This window comes from Pinus tabuliformis, chromosome 7 (genome assembly GCF_031772625.1).
Source record: "Pinus tabuliformis cultivar Carrire ecotype Pingquan chromosome 7, CPIR1, whole genome shotgun sequence".
NCBI lineage: Eukaryota > Viridiplantae > Streptophyta > Pinopsida > Pinales > Pinaceae > Pinus > Pinus tabuliformis.
In genome coordinates, this window is record NC_142293.1 from 682,385,533 (window position 1) to 682,406,659 (window position 21,127).

Here is a 21,127-nt window from a genome sequence, read left to right on the forward strand (position 1 = left end):
AATTAGAAGGTTTGCAAATCAATTGTTCAATTTATAAACAAAACCCGAAGATAGATTGAAGCAGCATTGATCTACTTTGCACTTGCATAGCAAATGCAGTTCGAAGGCTAGCTGGCTTGACTTCAGGCTCCGTCTCTAAGTTTATAAAACAAATAAATGTAGACAAACAAACAATCTATTCGCTCCCCAGTGGAGTCACCATTTTGTTATCGGGAAATCTAGTGTCCACTCGGAGCTGCTAGTCCCACTAAGACTGGTAGCTATCTTAGAAACAAACAAACTAAAACTACTTTTGTTTTCCTTTATGAGAAGTAGATAAGAGTGGAATGAAGGACACCAACCTCAGTCTTGCGCTTGGTTCCTTGCTTGATTCCTCTCCCTTCTGACAGATCCTTGCCGCTTCTCCTTCGTCTACCCAACTTCAAAGAGCACCTGTGGAATCAAAGCAGCATAATACTATCGAAGAATAGAGATCTGCAATCATAAACAATATAGGACCAGATATATATTGACCACACAAATGCATATATCATCAAACATACAAGAATGTGGAGGAAAACTTGAATAGTTTTATTAATATCAAGAATAAGAAAAGAGGATTACAACCAATTTTTCTGAACCAGCATCATCCTCCAGCATGAAAGCCCTTCTTTCACCTCATGAAAAGCTTAGATCACCTAACACTATGATATTCCAACAAGAAACCAACAACACTTCCTTACAAGATACAAAATTCCAGCCTCTGGATCTCTGGGATGAGGGATCCATATATAGATGATTGCAGGGGGGTGAGTCAGCTTTTGGGATTCTGATTAGTGTCCTCTCTCTGATAGTTCTTGATTCCACTTGGATATTGATGATCTCTTACTCATTCCTGGGCGAATTCAGAGAGCCAAGTGTCACAGGAGAAGTTTCTGGAAGATTCCATGATCATCCACCTTGCAAACTGTCTCTGCCATTTGTCCTCTCTCGTCCATTGCACCCCATAGAAGGGATTTTTAGTATGCATCACACCTCCCGTGTGCATTAGGTGGGATGCATCGCACTTTGACCATGGAGCAGGTGAGATGGTCCAGTTTTCACCAGTTTTGAGCAGTTTTTCATGGAGAACTTCTGGGAGATGATGTAATCAACTGACATTGTTCTTTTAGGGTATGGAACAACACTTTTAGGGACTTAGAAGCCCTTGGTTTATGGACATATTTGATTGGGGTTGCAATGCCCAAAAATGTCTATAACAGTAGTGGACACAATAAGAAAGACAACACGTTTTATACATGTACAGCATACCTATGGAACAAATCCGACTGAGAACATTTTTATGGAGATGTTTTGATGGCGTGGAATTCCAAAATGGTAGTGTCTGATAAAGATGCTAAATTCACTTACAAATTTTAGAAAACTTTGTTTGGAGGAATGGGGACAAAACTAAATTTTAGCACTTCATATCACCCCCAAACTAATGGGCATATAGAGAGGACCAATCAAATTTTAGAGGATATGTTAAGAATGTATGTCATGGACAAACCTGCTAAATGAGAAGATTTATTACATTTAATACAATTTTCTACAACAAAAATTATCAAGCTTTGATAAAAATGAGTCATTTTAAAGCCTTATATGGAAAAAAATGTCACACACCTCTCAGCTAGAATCAGCGGAAAGACAGGGTAATTTTGGGACTTTATGTGTTTCAAGAAATGGAGCAAGTGGTGCGAAAAATTAAACAAAACATAAAAACTGCATAGGATAGACATAAATGTTATACTGATGAAAAAAGAACTCACAAGGAATTTAAGGTTAGATATCATGTATACATAAGAATTAAACCCACAAAAAGCAATTTAAGAATGGGAACTCGTATCAAATAATCCCCACAGTTCTATGGGCATTTTGATATTTTGGTCAGGGTGGAAAAGTAGCATATCAACTGACATTTCCTAGCAATATAGAAATACACAATGTTTTTCATGTATCTTTGTTAAAAAAATATTTCCATGATAATTCTCATATAATTGATTGGAATTTGATACAGGTGGAACTAGAAGTATATTTCCTGGCAGAGCAACTTCACATACTAGATCGAAGAGATATATTTCTCTGGAATTGAGCCATCACTCAGGTTAAAGTGAAATGGAAGCACTTTACACCTGGAGAGGAAACCTAGGAAATGGAGAACAACATGAGAGGGGTCTTTCAAGCACTGTTCCAAAAAGAAAGAAATTGGACAATAAACACTAAAGATGATGTTGAATAAAAATGGGGGGGAGATGTAATACCCCTCTATTCTTTATGTAAATGACTTACTATTTTTAGACCTAGACTATTTTTTAGATGGGTTGGCTAAGAAAGCCATGTTAGATTTGTGAACCAATGTGATCAAATAGAAAATTAGTGTGATGTAATTAATATATTATTATTAATAAATAAAATGTTGGAAATTACTCAAGGAAAGAGCACCAGAGTCAAAATATTTCTTGCCAGTGGAAAATGGTTGTGGGTGGATAAAACCAAGTTGCACCTTCTCTAAAATCTCTTTTAAAATAAATCCCGGGAGAAATAATTGGAAAATAATAGATTCATTATGATGGGAGAGAAAGATCATAATAAATTTCTTAGTTGGAGAAAGATACTAAGTTGGGGGGTGAAATAAAGCGTTGTGGGAGAAAAAGGTAGACTTTAAAGAAAAAGGAAAGTGCCCTTTTTGAAAAAAGAAAAAAACAAAAAAAAAACAAAAAGGCTTGGGCAGTTGAGTTGGCGAACCCAAAAGGCAGGACACTGTCAAAAATATTTTGGGAAGGAAACTTATAAAATATACCATTTAGGAATCAATGAGGTTGTTGATTCCAGTGGCAAACATATCTTAGCTTGGGGGGAACTAGAGGATTTAGTTCGTGGTAGGGAGGAACGTGCTCAGTTCCTAAGGAATTTTCGAACAAGAATTTTAGTTAGGATTATGGTTTCATTGAAATTACGCTGCATATTAATATTGAAATTTTAAGTGTATTCTCGATGACAGAGGATGGGTTGCATAAATTTATACTTTATGATGTTAATGATAAAATAGGCTAAATAGTTTCACATATGAAACTGAGATAATTATGTAGGTGTTGTGCGGTGATATGTAATGATGAGGTTGATTGTATAAATATATAGATGATCAATTCAAAAGTATTATGAATCTGTGAGGAAATCCTTGATGAAGTATAAATCATATATAGTTTCAGGTATGTCGAATGGTATTGAAGGAAACTTAATTGTATTTTAAGGAAGATGATGGGTAGATCAGACGTTATTTTTATTTAGGATGTGTTTATAATAAGTGCATCTAGTTTATGTTCCTCCTTAAATAGAACTCGTTCCATACCTTCATGAGGAAGGGTCTGGGAAGAACTTAGTATAAGAATCATACATCTAGAAATCGCCAAGGTATATTAGAAGATACATAATCTACGAAACAATTAGTACACAACAAGGAGAGGGTTTCAGTCATGTTTCACCATACTATAACACCAATCCACTATTAGTTTTAGGAAAAAAAGATTTGAAAGTATTTGAAAATTAATATACTATAACACCAATCCACTATTAGTTTTAGGAAAAAAAGATTTGAAAGTGTTTGAAAATTAATATACTTGAAGTGAATTAAAAAGTGCTTAATAAATTTTAAGAAAAGTTATTGAATTAGAATATGTGTAATGTATTACCCATATAAATGCATGAGTAAGCATGAAAGGAAATAAAAAGGGGTTAATGGAACTAAAAAACGAGGAAGCGAAAGAAGTAACAAAATTCATAATTTCTCCCATGGTGATATCAATTTTAATTTTCCTTTGATGTATTTCAAATCTAAAATCATTAACCAGTGAAGGACTAATGGACTATAGCTGGGATAAGAGATTATGAAAGATAGTCTGATTATCTTAAGCCTTTGAGACTAAATCACTGAAAAACGCATGCAAACCATATATATTTTGAACCGCAAGTTAGGGATAGACCCCTATGTGCATACAATATGTACAACTATATGGTTCGGTGTATTTGAACCCAATATGGGTAATTAACAAATACAAGGAATTAGTTTTCTAATATTAATACAATTGTAAATGCATGAGCTTCAGAGCTCTTAATTGATTTCTAGGATACATCTACTACCGTTGAAGTGTACCCGTACCCAAGTTCCGATGAAGTTCACGTGAATGCCAAGGTTGTAACCATTGTAGGATCACCGGATGTACAAGTACAGTAAAGCGAACATTCTAGTTTCCGCAAAACTCAATGAGAGAGGTAGTAACATAATAAACCTTTCACCATTTTCGAATTGGTTATTAATTCCAAATTAACCTTCAATCTATGGGTAGCTACCATGCTTATGTGTAATAATTAGATCTCCATTAGGAGGAGACACAGATGGGTAAGGACAATATAAAAGATAATATACAATCATCCTAAAACTTTATTCATATTAAAAATTCATACCATGGAACATGTAAATATAAAAGTGGTTATCTCCTTAACCATTAAGATGAAGAATAGTAAAATATGAATTGTAATTTTCGAAATGGTAACTGCTTAAGTAGTTGTTATAAATTATTCTAAAGTTGTATTATTGAGCTGGTATCTTATCTAAGTTGGTGATATAGATATTGGAAAAAAAAATTAATAGTGGAAAATAGGACATGTGACAATTACTTTGAAAGCAATGCATATCATTCATCTAGTTACATCATATCAAAAATTTTACATTGAAATCATTAATAGATCAAATGCAATCAATTGAATATTGTTAGAAATTAACATCTACACCAATATCAATGCATCAAATGCAATCAATAAAATAAGGTTAGAATTCAATATCTACATTGTTCAAAATATATGTAAGCATACATTGTTCAAAATATAATATGCATATATGCCTATTATTTTTGGATTTTTATGTGTGATTGATAATGAACAAATGCACTGATTTTTATATTTTTAATATCAGTGTTTTTTTCATACTTAAAAAAAATAACGAACAAACTCTAAACACACAAAAAATAACTAAATTTAAGTAAATATAACTCTCACTTTTGTAGTTCTTTAATTCCCTCCCTTGAAATTAATTGCCATTAATTTTTTTATTTAATTTGAAATCTAATAATTTATTGTGAAAATTTCCCTAAATATTTATATTCATTATCTATTATTAAACTAGATTATATTTTTCTCACTTCTTTACTTAACTACATTTTTATAATTTCACCACATACATGATTATAATTTTTTATTTTTTTTTCTATCTTATTTTTTTTCGATATATATTGATTCTATCCTTACATGTGTAATGTTTTTCACTAAATTAACCTTCACTAAATTAACCTTATTTGAGGTTCTAATTGTATTTATTTATGTATATACCTTGCTGCATCTCATAATACAAATGGATTATATATATATATATACAAGACGAGTAAATAGTGTTTAAGTTATGTTTTATTAATTTTTTTATTTTGTAACATTTTAACATGTAAAATAAGAAATCGAATTTTCAAGTGAGTTATAGCGATTATATTATGTGAAAAAAAATAAAAAATAAATAAATAAATAGAAGATCATCCTTTTAAAGTATAAATTTAAATTAATTAATTAATTATATGTTTAAAGAAAAATAAAAAGGGAAGAAGAGAAAAATATTAAAAGATGAAAAGATAGTGATCAGCAAAATGATGAGAGGGTGATCCAGCAAAACCAACCAAACTTAAAGGTGAAAAAGAATCCATAGGGTGCTTGGTGACATGAACAAATAAATGACGTTATAAGTGGTTTAAGGTTATATGATATAGTTTTACTCAATCTTGTATATATTAAAATTATATTCTCTTTAAAAATAATAAAATTTGTATTAATTTATTTTAAAAATTTATCTTAATTTACTAAAAACTTATATTAATTTACTTTAAAAATAATAAAATTTATCTTAATTTACATTAATTTTTTTATAGTGATTTTAGAAGAGTTTAAAAGTCTTCTTCATTGTTTCAAGAAATCCCACTAATTTTTTCCATTAACAAATTTAGTTTGATATTCAAATTTTAAAATTATTTTGATACTCACACATAATTTTTTATTTATTTATTGTATTTTTATTTTCTCTATTTATTTTTTATAAAAAATTTGATGATGATGATGATGATGATGGTGATTAACGTCCACTGAGACCAAATTGGTCTATCGGACCTATAATTTAGTTTTTAATTGTTTGGCTCCGCATCTTTCTTGGCGAGATTGACGTTGTAGCTTTCTTTTTTTTCTCTACATTTTTCCAACTTTCTTTGTCTTGCATCTCCTTGATTGATGTCTTGGCTTCGGGATCTATTATGTTCGCCCTTTTGAAGATAGTCGGAGAAGAAGTTTGGTCTATGAGATATGCTTTGTTGTTAAATGAAGATTTATTTTGTGCGGTGTTCGAATCTTCATCACTGTTGATGCTTGAGGGGTTGTCGAGTTCACTCTTTTGTGGTTGGGAAGGGCTTTCCCCCTGCTTGTCTTGAGAGTTGTTTCTTTCTTGCTTGATTTCTTCTGATTCAGAGTTTTCTCGAGAGTCTTCTTCTTTGATGACAGTATAGTGTTCTTTTTGTGCTCCTTCCCACCATGTAGATCTGTGGTGATTTTTTCTAACAGAATTTTTCTGGGAGGCTTTTGGGCAATTTTTGGCTAGGTGGCCTGTCTCAAAGCAGGATCGACATCTGAAGAGGACACTTTCATAATCGAGTTTCTGATTCCACACATAGTCTTTACTTGTTAGGTGTATTTCAGCTGGGAATCCGGAGCTGAAGTCCATTTCCACACAGATGCGTGCATAGGTGGTTTTGGCATATTCCTCTGTTGCTGGGCACCTGCAGTAAAATTTCCCAATTGCATCTCCAATGGCTTTTAGCGAAGAGAAATTCCAGAGATGCAAGGGTAGGTTTGGGAATCTCACCCAAACTGGTGCTGAGGTTATCACTGTTGTTGAGGGATCGAAGGATGGGTTTCATGGCCTCATGAATAACCCTGATTTTTCCCAAAACCAAGGGCTGAAATCTAGAATACATTGTCCGCTTTCAGGGTTTTCAAAATCTACTATAAAGAAACCCCTAGCACAGGGGTATATATTAATTGCATCAGGAATTAGAGGCTTCCATACCTCCGAGATCCAACTGTGGAGAGCTGTCAGTCGCGGCCAAAAACCATTGAATCGGCAGATTAGGGAACTTTCAGAAAACTTCAAAGCTTCATCAAGTGAGGCCTGAACCACCTAGATAGTGGGCACTGGGGCTTCACTAACGATATGGGCAGGAGCTTGCCCCTAGAGGCGGACACAGCTGAGCCAACAGCTATTTTCGCGAAGCTGGGAGCCATCTTGAGAAAAGGCCCAATGGATAAAAAGTCGTAGATCTAACCGCAAAAGGTCCAAGATCTAGTCCCAAATCTAGCCGCAGATCGTATAAAGCCCAAGATTTGGCCGAAGACCTGGCCGCAAAAGTTTCTTGAATACAATGAAGAAAAAGTTTGCTTTCTTACTTTATTTTTCTTCTTAAATATTAGCCTAACTTTTTTTTTTTACAAGAGAAATTACTATATTTATAGCGTTAATGATTGCAAAAATTTGCATTACTTTGAGATAGAAGACAAGCATGACAAACAATTTATAATTTATAAATGGTATAGTTTGCGATTAAAATTAAAGGGATTTTTTTCATTTTGCTTAATGTAATGTTAGAGTGAATAGCATTCAGTGATTTTTTCTTTATGTAATGTTAAAGTGAATAGTGTTCATTTATTTTATAGTATATAAAAATATTTAAAAAATAGTTTAAAAATAAAAAATTATAAATGTTTTGAACTATAATTTTAAAATTATTTTTTAATAAAAAGATAGGGGAGAGGTTTTTATTGTTGTGCACGGTACTAGTCCCAGTTATCAAAACATTAAAAGAAACATTCATAATTAAAACATAAATAGATATTATTAAGTTATATAAGTTATTCAAATATGTCCAAAATGGGTCTATATATTGATTGGGCTTACAACCTTTAATATCACAATTTGACAAGACATCTTGTCCCAAGTATCTCCAGATCTGATTTAGAAAACAAGACAAAATGAACAAACAAAACTTCCATCCCATATTATCCAACATGACACATATCACATCAGACCAACCCCAATAAATGTAAACTGGAGCAACTATGACCAAAGCTCATTGCTACCTACACAAGAATAGAGAATGTATGTGTCAGCCATAACTGCATATATGTTCATCAATGCAACCTCGCAAAGCAATAAATACACCAACACATGAGATTCAGGAATTAAACACAAGATTCAAGAATTAAACTCAAGAAAACACAAAGGAAAGCACAAGGATCAACCATCAAAGTTTATCATCCATTGGAGGACATCCAAATCAATCCACAACGCACATTTGAATTTGGAAAAAAATAATCCATGTCAATCCTCCCTTCCAATCAAATTCAACAACAAAAATCTATAAAACCACCTCACAATTGCTTCATAAACTTTCATTATACTCATCTGGAGCTAGATTCACTCCATAAGATACTATGCAGATTATAATCAGGTTTGAATAATTCAAGTATTTTCTTTCTATTTTTTAAACCTTCCATTAATATACAATATAAACTTCAATTTTTTTCCTTTATTTCTTTTTTCTATTTTTAATCTTCCAAATCTTCCATTAATTTACCATATGAAAAATTTGTGTGTGCAATTTAGCTTATGTGTGTGAAATTATAAACAAAGAACCATAGAATCTAAGTCAACAGAGAACAAATTAATCATGTCCAACATGCAATTTAGCTTTTGTGTTTGATATTTGGCTTCTGTGTGTGAAATTGCAGACAAAAAACCATAGCATCTGATTCAACAAAGACAATAAATTAATCATGTCCAACAAAGACAACAAAGACAAAAATACCAGAGCATCTGAGTCAAAACACATAGGCCTGATATTTCTATCAAACACATAGGCCTGATATTTTTGTCAAAATAATTTTGAATTCCAGTCTTTCCATAATGTAAAAGTCTAATGTATAAGGCAGTCGTTCCATAATGTGAAAGTCTAATTTATAAGGCAATGAAGCAGGTCTTGTGTTCCATACTTGCTTAATTATGAGTATGGATTAGATCATCTCTAAAAGGTGTTTTTGATCAACAAAGTCAAACTCGCAAGTTTGTCTCTGTGGCCCACCAAAGGTGCCAAATTCACTCATTCTCTCCACTCCATGCATTTTTCTCTCCCACGATGGCTGCAAGCCACAATTTGAGATAAGGATATCTATGGCATCATAACATTGACATATTTCCAAGGTTTATTGTTTCACAGTGCAACAAGCAACTATGGTTTCATATCAGTGATTGTGACAACATCTTCTCCAGCCCAAGAAGAACCTCTACATGCTCATTTTTCATGTTTTCTCATGTTATGGTTTTAGGGTTTATAGGTACTTTTTTTAGGCTTGTTTCACTCTCTTTATGTTTTTAAATAAAACTATATTTATATTTTTTAATTTTTTCTGGTGTTTTTTTCAGGGCTTTTAGGGTTCGTCATAACAACCATAAACTAGAGAATACCAAATTAGAAATTGTAAACAAAATTCGGCTTGTGTGTGAAATTGCATCTGAGTCAACAAAGACAAAAAATTAACATGCCCAACAAAGACAATAGAGATAAAAATACTAGAGCATATGAGTCAACACACATAGGCCTGATCATTCCTTAATCACAGCAATTTGGCAGCTTGTATGCAATAACGTGGATGTTTGGTCATGTCATGCCTCTAAGAAAAAATGAATAATTTTTTTTCAAAATCGCTTCGAAATTTCTGGTCTATTTTAAAAGGAAATTGTAGTATGTTAGTTTTCAATTAGTTGAGACACAAATGGAAAAAGAACACAAGGTAGTTACAATGGAGGATGCATCTTCACAACTGCTAAGGAATTCATCTCTATATGAGAAACACAAGCCTCTTCCATTGCAAGATGTCAAGGCTTTAGTTATCATTTTAAAGGAGGCATGGTGGAAATCGTTATGGGTAGTCCCCTCTAAAACTTCTACATCTTAGAAGACTAATCATTCTGAATCAAATAAAAGGATATTTCCATTACAATTTATCATAAGACTAATCATTTTGAAGAAATCAAAGGAGATTTCCATTACAATATATCAGAAGACTAATCATTCTGAATCAAATCAAAGGAGATTTCCATTACAATCTATCCAAAGAGAGAGTCAATATGTTAGCAGCTAAAATCGTGGCATAATTGCAAAATTGGAAGCAGTTGTAGCTGAGAATGTAGAGAACTTGAGTGTTTTAAGAGATTGTCAAACAATGTAAATTTTAGTCACATTTTTCAGTGACCTTAACAACAAATTAATTTAAAGCTTATTTCAATTAACCAACAACTATTCCTAGAATTTGTAAGGAGACAATTTTCAATACCCTCCCCTTTTTTATAAGGTTGATCGCAATATTATGGATTTTATGCCCTACTCAGGATACATGATTATGTTCAAGCTAAATTTAGGCCTAATATTGCTATCAAATTAAGTCCCGATATCTGTAGATGGAGATTCAAGTCGATGCAAATAAATAAATTTCTTATTCAAATATATGCAGGTTGCAAGTATCAATTAACCTGTTCATATTTAAATTTCAGGAAATAAATAAGACTGAGTTTTTATTATGAAAGTTGCAATTATTGATTACCCTTTTCATATTTAAATTTCTTATTCAAATAAGACTGTGTTTCTATTGTTAAAACAACTTCGACCGACAACATTAAATTTTAACAATATGCATGTTGTTGCAACCATGCCACGAGTTTCAATTGGAAATCGTAGAAGTAACCAGAGGAGGCGAGGGACCAAGGGTGCCCAATTGCGATGCACTTCACCAAATGAGGAAATGATCGATCATGTCAATGTTGACAATGCTCCATGCAATGATGTTGATAATGCCCATGTGGTGGCAGATCCTACTGTTTAGCCATCTACCACAGAGACACCCTCAACCACAATACAAGGTGAAATATCAACGAAGAAGATCAATTTCATAAGAGGGTGGACAAAGGAAGACATGTTAAGTGAAATTGATGACATAGAGTTCAGGGGATATTCAGTACGTGCATATGCAAAAAAAACATGGAATTGCAGCCTCAAGCATACATTATTAGATTAATGGGCTCACTCATACAAAGCGTAGAGGGCCTGTTACTGTTATGACTGAAGAGGAGGAGGTTAAGGTGGTTTTGTGGTGTAAGGAGATGGCCCAAATGGGACATGGGTTAGAGTTGATACAACTCAAATCCACAGTAGCCTCAAATTTGTCAGGGAAGGCTAAACCCCTTCAAAGATGGGTTTCCTGGCAAATCTTGGTGGTGTGGGTTTTAAAAACGACATCCGGACCTTGTCTTACAAACAACAGAGGGTCTTGACAGACACATGGCTTTAAATTTATGCCCTGCAATTGTGTCTAAGTTATATGACACCCTTTCCCGCGCATATGAGAAACACTTATGCCCCAAACCATATCTAGAACTGTGATGAAACATGCTTATAGGCTATAAGGAATTGTGGCATGCGGGTAAATTCCAAGAGAGGGAGCAGAAATGTGACAATTTTTTTCCCTAGGATCAGGGAGTGGATCACTATAATTTTTTGTGCAATGCAACTGGTTCTTCAATCCCGATTTTTTACTTATTCAAAGGAAAAACACAACTTAAAAACTATATACATAATTGTGAACCAGATGCATGCATGGTTTCACATCCCCATGCATGGATGACAAACAAGCTCTTCTTGAATTGGCATTTTCACTTTGTTGCATCTATACCACATGATGTCTTGCCTAAAAATAGACACCTACTAATTTTCGATGGCCATGGAAGCCACATGGTTGTGCAGACAATCGAGGAGGCCAAACATTTTGTCATTGACATATTAACACTTCCAGCTCATACCACCCACATATTGCAACCCCTTAATGTCAACGTGTTTGGGCATTTCAAGAAATATTTCAAGGCAGAGCGAGCTTCATGGATGGCAAAGAATCCAGGGGTGGAGGTAAAAATATTTGAGCTAGTTGAGATTGCAAGTAAAGCATTTAAAAAGGCTCTAACACCTTCTAATATCAAGGTTGGATTTAGGAGGAATGTAATTTGGCCACTGAATGTTGATGCTCTTATTAATGATAATAGTTGCATCTAGTCATTTGTTATGGAAGGTCAAGAAGCAGAGGACTTACATGACTAGATTGATGCCCAAGAAGATGTGGATTGGTAGGAAGATGCTATTGTTGATGAGGGTATGATATCCCTTTCTCAAGGGAACTTCTATGATGATGAACATGTATGTGAGATATAGTTCAGTAATGAACCAATTGTCAATAACATGGAGGTTTCCACACCCACTGAAGCACCCACTAATTCTGCATGTGATATTCTGAATGAGGTAGTTGATCATGAAAATGACAATGCAAATGTGGTTTCAAATGAGAATGTAACAAGAATCAACAATGACCAATTGAGCATGCCAACCCAAGTAACCCCACCATCATAGTTGGCAAAGGCTATGATGAATAACAACAAACATATTTTGTCATCCACCAATGATGAAAGCATGGCAATGCCTTCTCAACCAGTGGAGTTGAACACTGAACTTGTTCATTATTTTGTGGAAAATGGATCACTAGAAGAAGATTCTATTCAGAATGAAGTACCAAACGAGGAAAGCAATGGGGTTCAATCATGTTTCCCTTAGGTTGAAAGGCAAGTGTCAAGCCATCAGGTTCGTGTGACAACAAAGAAAACAATACTTGGTAGGTTCCTAAAGCTACCAATAGCGAGAGTGAAGGCCTCATCAACACATTCAATAAAAGACTATCTTCGGTTAGAGAGGAGTTCACAATTACTCACCTCTGAAGAATATATGAACCTAATGTACAAGTATGAGCATAGAAAACTTGAAATTCAGGAATCTAAATAGAGAAGAAGGAGTTGGACAAGGAAAAGAGAGATGCAAGGATTGCAACAGCAATGACTTAGGCAAAGAAAAGGCTTGAAAGACAAAAAATAAGGGAAGAGAAGGAACATAAAAAATAGTTTGCAAGGCAAGAGAGGGAGGCAAGAAAGGCTCAACAAGTTCTGGAAAAATAATGGGTGACAGACAGGGAAGAGTATGGTGCAAGTCAGTTGGAGGCAAACAGGATGATGTCCAACACTTTGGACCACATTGCAGATCATACACCATCATACCAGGACCTGATTAACATCCAAGTCCCCCACTATCAGCTAGGGGTTATACTCACCCCCTATACACCTACCAATGCAAGGGTAAATCCTATGTATTATAGGCCACCTCCAGTTAGTGTTGGGGTTAGTAGCACAAGTGGACAATTTGGCTATTCAATCCCTCCATGGTTATAAGGAGTAAACTCTACTCAAGCATATGGCAGAAACTTGGCGCAGGCAAGCACTTCAACAAGTTTGAGAAATTCAGAAAATGGAGGTCATCAAGCACAGGGGTGGCATGAATTTTTGTTTGTAACCAAATTTCAATGTGGATGAAGTTACCATCCCTTTTTGGTCTGTTGCAATTTAAGTTCCAATATGCATTTGGATACAGTTCAAAAGACAAACATACAATTTAATATACAATATGTTTTGAGTATGGTTTATAATTTATACTGTTACAAAAATAACTAGCTGGCATGTTACAAGAACTAACTAACTCACTAACTAGATTCCAATGTTACAAAAACTAATTGATTATAAAAACCCTATATAATTTATAATGTTACAAAAACTAACTAATTGACATGTAACAGAAATTAACTAACTGACTAAATGTTACATAAATAATTACTCCCATTGTTACATAAGCACTCCAACCGCTACATAACATGATTATTATGTTCACCCATAATTTAGTTGTAACATAACATAAGCACTCCAACTAGATTTCATTTAGAAATGCCTAGAAAAATTCTTCAATAATTTCATCAGTGCAAGTTAATCCACTTGAGAATTCAATAAAATTTAACTACAATAGAAATTTAGGGTTATTTTTGGTATCATCATGTTCAGCGAATGAATGACACTTAGATGCAGGTAAATAACATAGGTGACAATTTTAATACCACCTCGAGCAACTCAATGGAATAAGCAGAGACTGTTATGACAAACAAATTATTATGGTACTAAAATAATGAAAGAGTCTAAGCTTCCTCTTATGAAACCTTCCTCACAAGGCCACCACTTCCCACATATACATTACTTGTGAAGGCCACCACAAGGTTGCATAATTATATAATCTTCAGTTATTTAACCACCTACAACATGAAAGTCCAATTAATTGACTATTTTTCCACTATAGTAAGCTATAGAACAAGACCTCACTTTTGAATATTATTTCCCAACCACAAGGAACCCTATCACATCACAATATTGTATGTCTCCTAGTTAAGCATGTGCAACACATACAAGGCAGGGTTTGGAGCAAAGTGGTAAGAACAAAAATAAGCTAGAATGTGTTACAACCCCGTTTGGAGAAGCATCATTTGCTACAACTCCACCATGAGACAACACAATTACAACTCTAGAAGCTACAATAACCCCAAAAGAAACTAAAATTATGATAATTGTAGTTGTATAATACAATGTTGCAACTCAAGTATCCACATAATACCTTGGTGTTCTGACTGAATAGGAAATACTCAAGGTTTTTGTTGCAACTCTAAAGAGAGATGAATGTACCCATGATAGCAACGTGAATTCATAGCAATTAAACCCCTAAGAAAGAGACGATCCTTATGATGCATACAAAAAATCCATGCTAAGAGTGCCAAGGCTCAGGATTCTGTACACAACAGTAGTAATCAGAAAGAAACTATCTCCAATAAGAAATAGTCAAGGTTTTCATTGAAAATCTAAAGAGAGATGAAGGTAGCCATGATAACAATGTGAATTTATAGCAATTAAACCCCTAAGAAAGAGACAGTCCATATGATGCATACAAAAAATCCATGTTGAGAGTGCCAAGGCTGTGGATTCTGTACACAACAACAATAACCAGAGAGACATTGTCTCCAATAAGAAATAGTCAAGGTTTTCATTGCAACTCTAAAGAGAGATGAAGGTAGCCATGATAAAAATGTGAATTCATGGCAATTAAACCCCTAACAAAGAGATGTTCCATATGATGCATACAAAAAATTCATGCTGAGAGTGCCAAGGCTCGGGATTCTATACACAACAACAGTAATCATGAAGAAATTGTCTCCAATATGAAATACTCAAGGTTTTTGTTGCAACTCTAAAGAGAGATGAAGGTAGCCATTATAGCAATGCGAATTCATAGCAATTAAACCCTTAAGAAAGAGATGGTCGATATGATGCATACAAAAAATCCATGATGAGAGTTCCAAGGCTCAGGATTATGTATACAACAACACTAACCAGAATGAAATTGTCTCCAAATCAGCGGAATATGCAGAGATGTTGATACAAACAAATTATTATGACTTCGGTTATTTAACCACCTACAACATGAAAGTCCAATTAATTGACTATTTTCCTACTATAGAAAGTTATAGAACAAGACCTCACTTTTGCAAACTATTTCACAACCACGAGGAACCCTCAAACATCACAATCTGGTATGTCTCCTAGTTAAGCATGTGTGACACATAGAAGGCAGGGTTTGGAGAAAAGTGGTAAGAACAAAAATAAAGTAGAATGTGTTACAACCCCATCTAGAGAAGCCACAATTATACAAACAAATACCATTATACAAACAAGTTATTATGCAGAGACTAGCTCAAGCAGCTCAATCTTGAGAAGCCACAATTATACAAACAAAGATTGTTGTAAAAATAAATTATTATTCAGAGATCGGCTCGAGAAACTCAATCTAGAGAAGCCACAATTATACAAACAAAGACTGTTACACAAAAAAATTATTATATAGAGGTTTGCTCAAGCAACTTAGTGGAATATGCAATGATTGTTATATAAACTAATTATTATGGTACTAAAACCCTGATTTTTTTTCAACCTAAGCCACCAGAAGCCACAAATACTCCATACATTCACAGAAGGCAAACAAGCAATCGAAAAACCCAACCAGTGCATAAACCCCAATTTTTTTTTCAACCTAAGCCATAGAAGCCACGAATTGAAGCCACAAATACTCCATACATTCGTAGAAGGCAAACAAGTCACCGAAAACCCATCCAGATCAAAAACCCAAATTTTCTTTTCAACCTAAGCCACAAAAGCCACGAATTGAAGCCATAGATACTCCTTACATTCAGAGAAGGAAAACAAGCCACTGAAAAACCCAACCAATGCATAAAACCCAAACTTTTATTTCAACCTAAGCCACACAAGCCACTAATTAAGCCACATAAGCCATCAATTTAAGCCACTGATACTCCATACATTCAGAGAAGGCAAACAAGCCACCGAAAAAACCAACCAGTGAAAAAACCCCAATTTTTTTCAACCTAAGCCACAAAATCCACCAATTAAGCCACATAAGCCACGAATTGAAGCCACAAATACTCCAAACATTCACAAAAGGCAAACAAGCCACCAAAAAACCAAACCAGTGCAAAGCCCCCCCAAAAAAAATCAACCTAAGCCATAGAAGCCATGAATTGAAGCCATAGATACTCCATACATTAACAGAAGGAAAAAGAGCCACCGAAAAACCCAAACAGTGCATAAACACCAATTTTTTTTTCAAACTAAGCCAAAGAAACCACCAATTAAGTCACAAAAGCCACGAATTGAAGCCACAGATACTTCACAGAAGGCACAAAAAGCCACATATTAACACAAAGAAGAAAATAGATGTGTTGACAAACACAGTTGCAGGTATAGCTTGCAAGATGAATAATCATACCAGGGAATGATGACACTCCAAAAATTTGTTGCAGTGAGCCGACCATGGTGTCCAGTATCAGGTCAAACAGGGTTGAGTGAGCGAGAAGCTATGAACAAACGTTCATCTAAAACCCAACCACATTTGGTGACATACAACCTTGTAGCAACATAATGCCACCCAAGGTTCGAAACCCTTTACTGTGCCCACACCCCACCTTTGCAGCTGAACAACACATCACAGCAGTAGAACAACACAACGGAGCATCCAAACAAGATGCCATAACCACCGATAAACCCTCCCTCGCCTCACCATTAACCAACAACTCACGCATAATTACAGGCGGTGCTCACACACAACTACCATCGTAGCAGAATGAGTCACTTTCGAGCCTGGACAGAAATGAACAGGAATGAAAAAAATATAACCCTAATCATCTTAAAGAAAACCCTAATTGGCACCGAAACTGAAGTTCGAGTCCACTCCGGGAAAGTAAGAGATGGAGGCACATGATGGACGTGTGTCATATAGTTTATTGTGTATGCTAGAAGTCTAAATTAGGCCATGTAAGGAGACCATGCAACTACTAGCCTCCCTCTCCTATATATATCATTTTAATTTTAGAATTCTATTTAGAGCTTTTTAAGTAAAGAAATGAGAATTTTTCTATATAAAATTTGTGATTTAAAATTTTTGCCTTTACTTAAAACAATTAAATCTTAATAATTACTATATAAAATAAATGTTAATATTCTTATTCTTACTTTTTATTCTTTAATAATATTTATAATTTTTCCATATTTAATTTTTACACCACTTAAAAGTTGCAATGACCCTCTTGCTATGTATGTTGGTGTTCAGCAAAATATCAAAATGAGCCTTGGTTGTAATCGCAATCAAACTTGAGTTTATTATAATAGTTCCATTAATTTCGTATATTAATTTTTTGTTTTGTTTTATAATTATAAATATTTAAATACTAAATATTATTTTTCTTATATAAAATAACATTTTTTTTTTTATTATGTTTTTCTAACATATATTTTAATATTATATATTTTAATATTATATATATATATATATATATATATAAACAATTATATAAAATCAAATTTATATATAAATTTATACATTTATTTGGCATCTTGTATGCAACATTGTTTCATAAATCTATTAATTGAGACACTCTGACAGAGGAAGGGGCGATGGGCATCCCCCTGCCCACCAACTTCGATGATGCCACTATCGCCACCATGTTCGACAATGGGATGCCTGACTCCATTCGCAGGGAAGTCCTAGCCACGGAGGAAGTTGAAACGCATCAGGGCCGCACAACGCCATGGACGCTCAGAGACCTCCTTGCTCGGTAGATAAAATAATGTGCTTAAGAGAGAATGCACGTGACTTCCTGGATTGTTGACCTCTCCGCTCACTAGAGCCATGGTGTCTCCTCCCTCAAGCATCTTGTTAGCGTTTTGTGCCTCGATTTTCTGTCCAACATCCCCACATCTTCTTCCCCTGCCCCTTCCCCGTCCCACTCTCTGTGTGTCGGCTCCTCCTCCATGCCCTTCCCTCATGCAGTAGCGGCTCATCCCCCTCCTCCACAATTTTTTGTCCCTTTGATGGTCGACGCTCGCCTGTCTCCTCATCACCCCAACCCCTAGGCCTGCTACCTACTCGAGGAGAACCCGATGGATACTAACAATGTGCGGGTTCATGGCACAACCCCAAGTGCAATGTGGATCGAGCGTGGCATCATTGCAGGTCTAGTGTGACAAAATGTGTCACTCGTAAGAGACAGGGGATCACAAGGAGAGGGACAGAATCCAACTCTTACTCAATTTGCAACCATCGTCTTTGTTGAGATTTCTAGCATGCCTCCCAATATCAATAGCCTCCCTAAGCTTCCTATGGTGGAAATGATCAACCCTAGAAATGACTCTCTCAATACAGACATGGTGCTTGGATTTCTCTGCATGTTCAACTAGAGCCGATGAGTGGGAACAATTGTGTCTTATGTCTACAACGTGCTCATGGATCTTCTAGTTAAACATCTTTCATGTTCTTCAAGTCGATATGGCCTTTAACAGAACCAAGAGAATTTCTAATGGTCTTGAGAGGTTTGAAGTAAGAGTAAACATTATTCTTTCTAAGAATATGGACAATCCTATATGTGGTCCCTTGAATAAACGAGAGATGAACCTTGGAGATAGGATCAACATGAGAAGATTTAACTCTTGACCCTCTACAAGCTCTTTTAAAGGCCTTGAGTTATGCTATATCCGTTATTTTTAAAAACTTCAAAGAGAGGAGATTTCTCCTGTTCTAAGTGGTTTTCATCAAAGATTCTCGGAGCACGAGTAGCAAAAACATTGAGAACACCGAATTTCTAAATAGAGAAATGATTAAAACTATTACGAAAAACTTGGTGAGAAATAAAACCACCATTCTAAAGAAAAAAAATGTCAAAAAAAGAAATCGTCCCTCCACCTCAACTTCCATCGTGAACTTATGGAGCGCTATATTACCTTTATTCTTAAAGATGCAACTTCCATCATGAACTTATGGAGCCCTATATTACCTTTATTCTTAAACATGGGTACCATACAATATATTACAATAAACCGATGGATTCAATCCAATCGCGGTGAACGCCAATTATAGGAGTAACAGACAACTGCATTAATCAATCGTGACAAGGATCTTTGTAATGCCATTTATTTTTTCACCAAGATGTCACATGGAAAGGTGCGGCAAATTACCTTTTTTACTACTTAGATTTCTTTATGCCACTCACTGGAGCATAGTCGTGTCTTCCATTATTATCAATCTGCAGGGTGCTGCTTAGCGGTATGCACTGGCCACATTAATTTCGAAAAATCTGCAGTGGTTCTCCGATAAAGTAACATAAATGCCACTCACAGGGGCATAGTCACGTCTTCTTTTATTATCAATATGCAAGAACAGGGTTTTCTACGGTATGCACCGGCTACATTGATTTCGCAAAGACTGCATTGCATGTTAAATAAACTCGAAATTCCGGTTGTTCCTGAAAGAGCCGCGAACCCTGCACTAGTAGCCTTTGTAATTCTTCCCTGCCAGGTATTCTGTCGACGTTTGCGGAGGGTTGAATATGCACACACCTCCAATAACAATGAATGGATGGATCACAATACAACCCATCCACCTCCTTCTTTTGCTTCAGTGTGTCAATGAATGCGTGCAATGTAATCCAATCTAATTCATTCAGTTTGCATGATCCAAATTCAAATTTCTTTATGTGACGACGAACTCATAACTCTTACATGCTCTGGTGTTTTTCTCCCTTTGAATGGCAAGTTCTATATGTACATGGCTAACTTCCCATATTAGCCACGGACACTTGGTCCAACAACAACATGCGGATTAATACCCTATAAGTTACTGGAGGGCTCTATGTACACTTTTGAGAATACTCTAGGTATATCTCTTAGAATACTTCGGCCAGGTGCGATTTTTCAAAGGGGTTTTTTATAATAGGCATTTTAAAGTTCTATGTGTTTTTTTGTTAATTTTTTATTTATTTATTTTGAATTTTGAATAACTTTTAGTCTTTTTAAATAATATTATAATTTTACAAATAAAATTTATCTAAAAAATAGAATTTTTCTTTTTTAAACTTAAATATAATATATATTATAGAATTTTTCTTTTTTAAACTTAAATATAATATATATTTTTTTTTTAATTTGGAAATTTATACCTTTAATACATACATTCATTTTTTTCTTCTAAAATTTCTCTTTTAAACTTAAATATAATATATATATTTTTTAATTTGGTAATTTATTCATTTAACACATACATTTATAAAATTTATGTTCAAAGCTTATAATCCTTCCCTAAATAAAAACCAATCACTCATAAAAATAAGCCATTTTTACACATTCTTTCCTCTCTATTTTTCCAAAAATTTGAAAATTAAAATTAAAAAGAAAAACAAAACAAAGAAAAAACAATTTTCCTAATTTCACTTTTACCTTCTATTTTTAATCTCTTCTTTTACCTTTCACTTTCCTTTTATATCCCATCTATCCTCTATTTATTTCTCTATTGATATTATGTTAATATAAACTATTACATTAAACTCGTGTTCTTTTATATCCCATCCATCCTCTATTTATTTCTATTGATATTATGTTAATATAAACTATTAG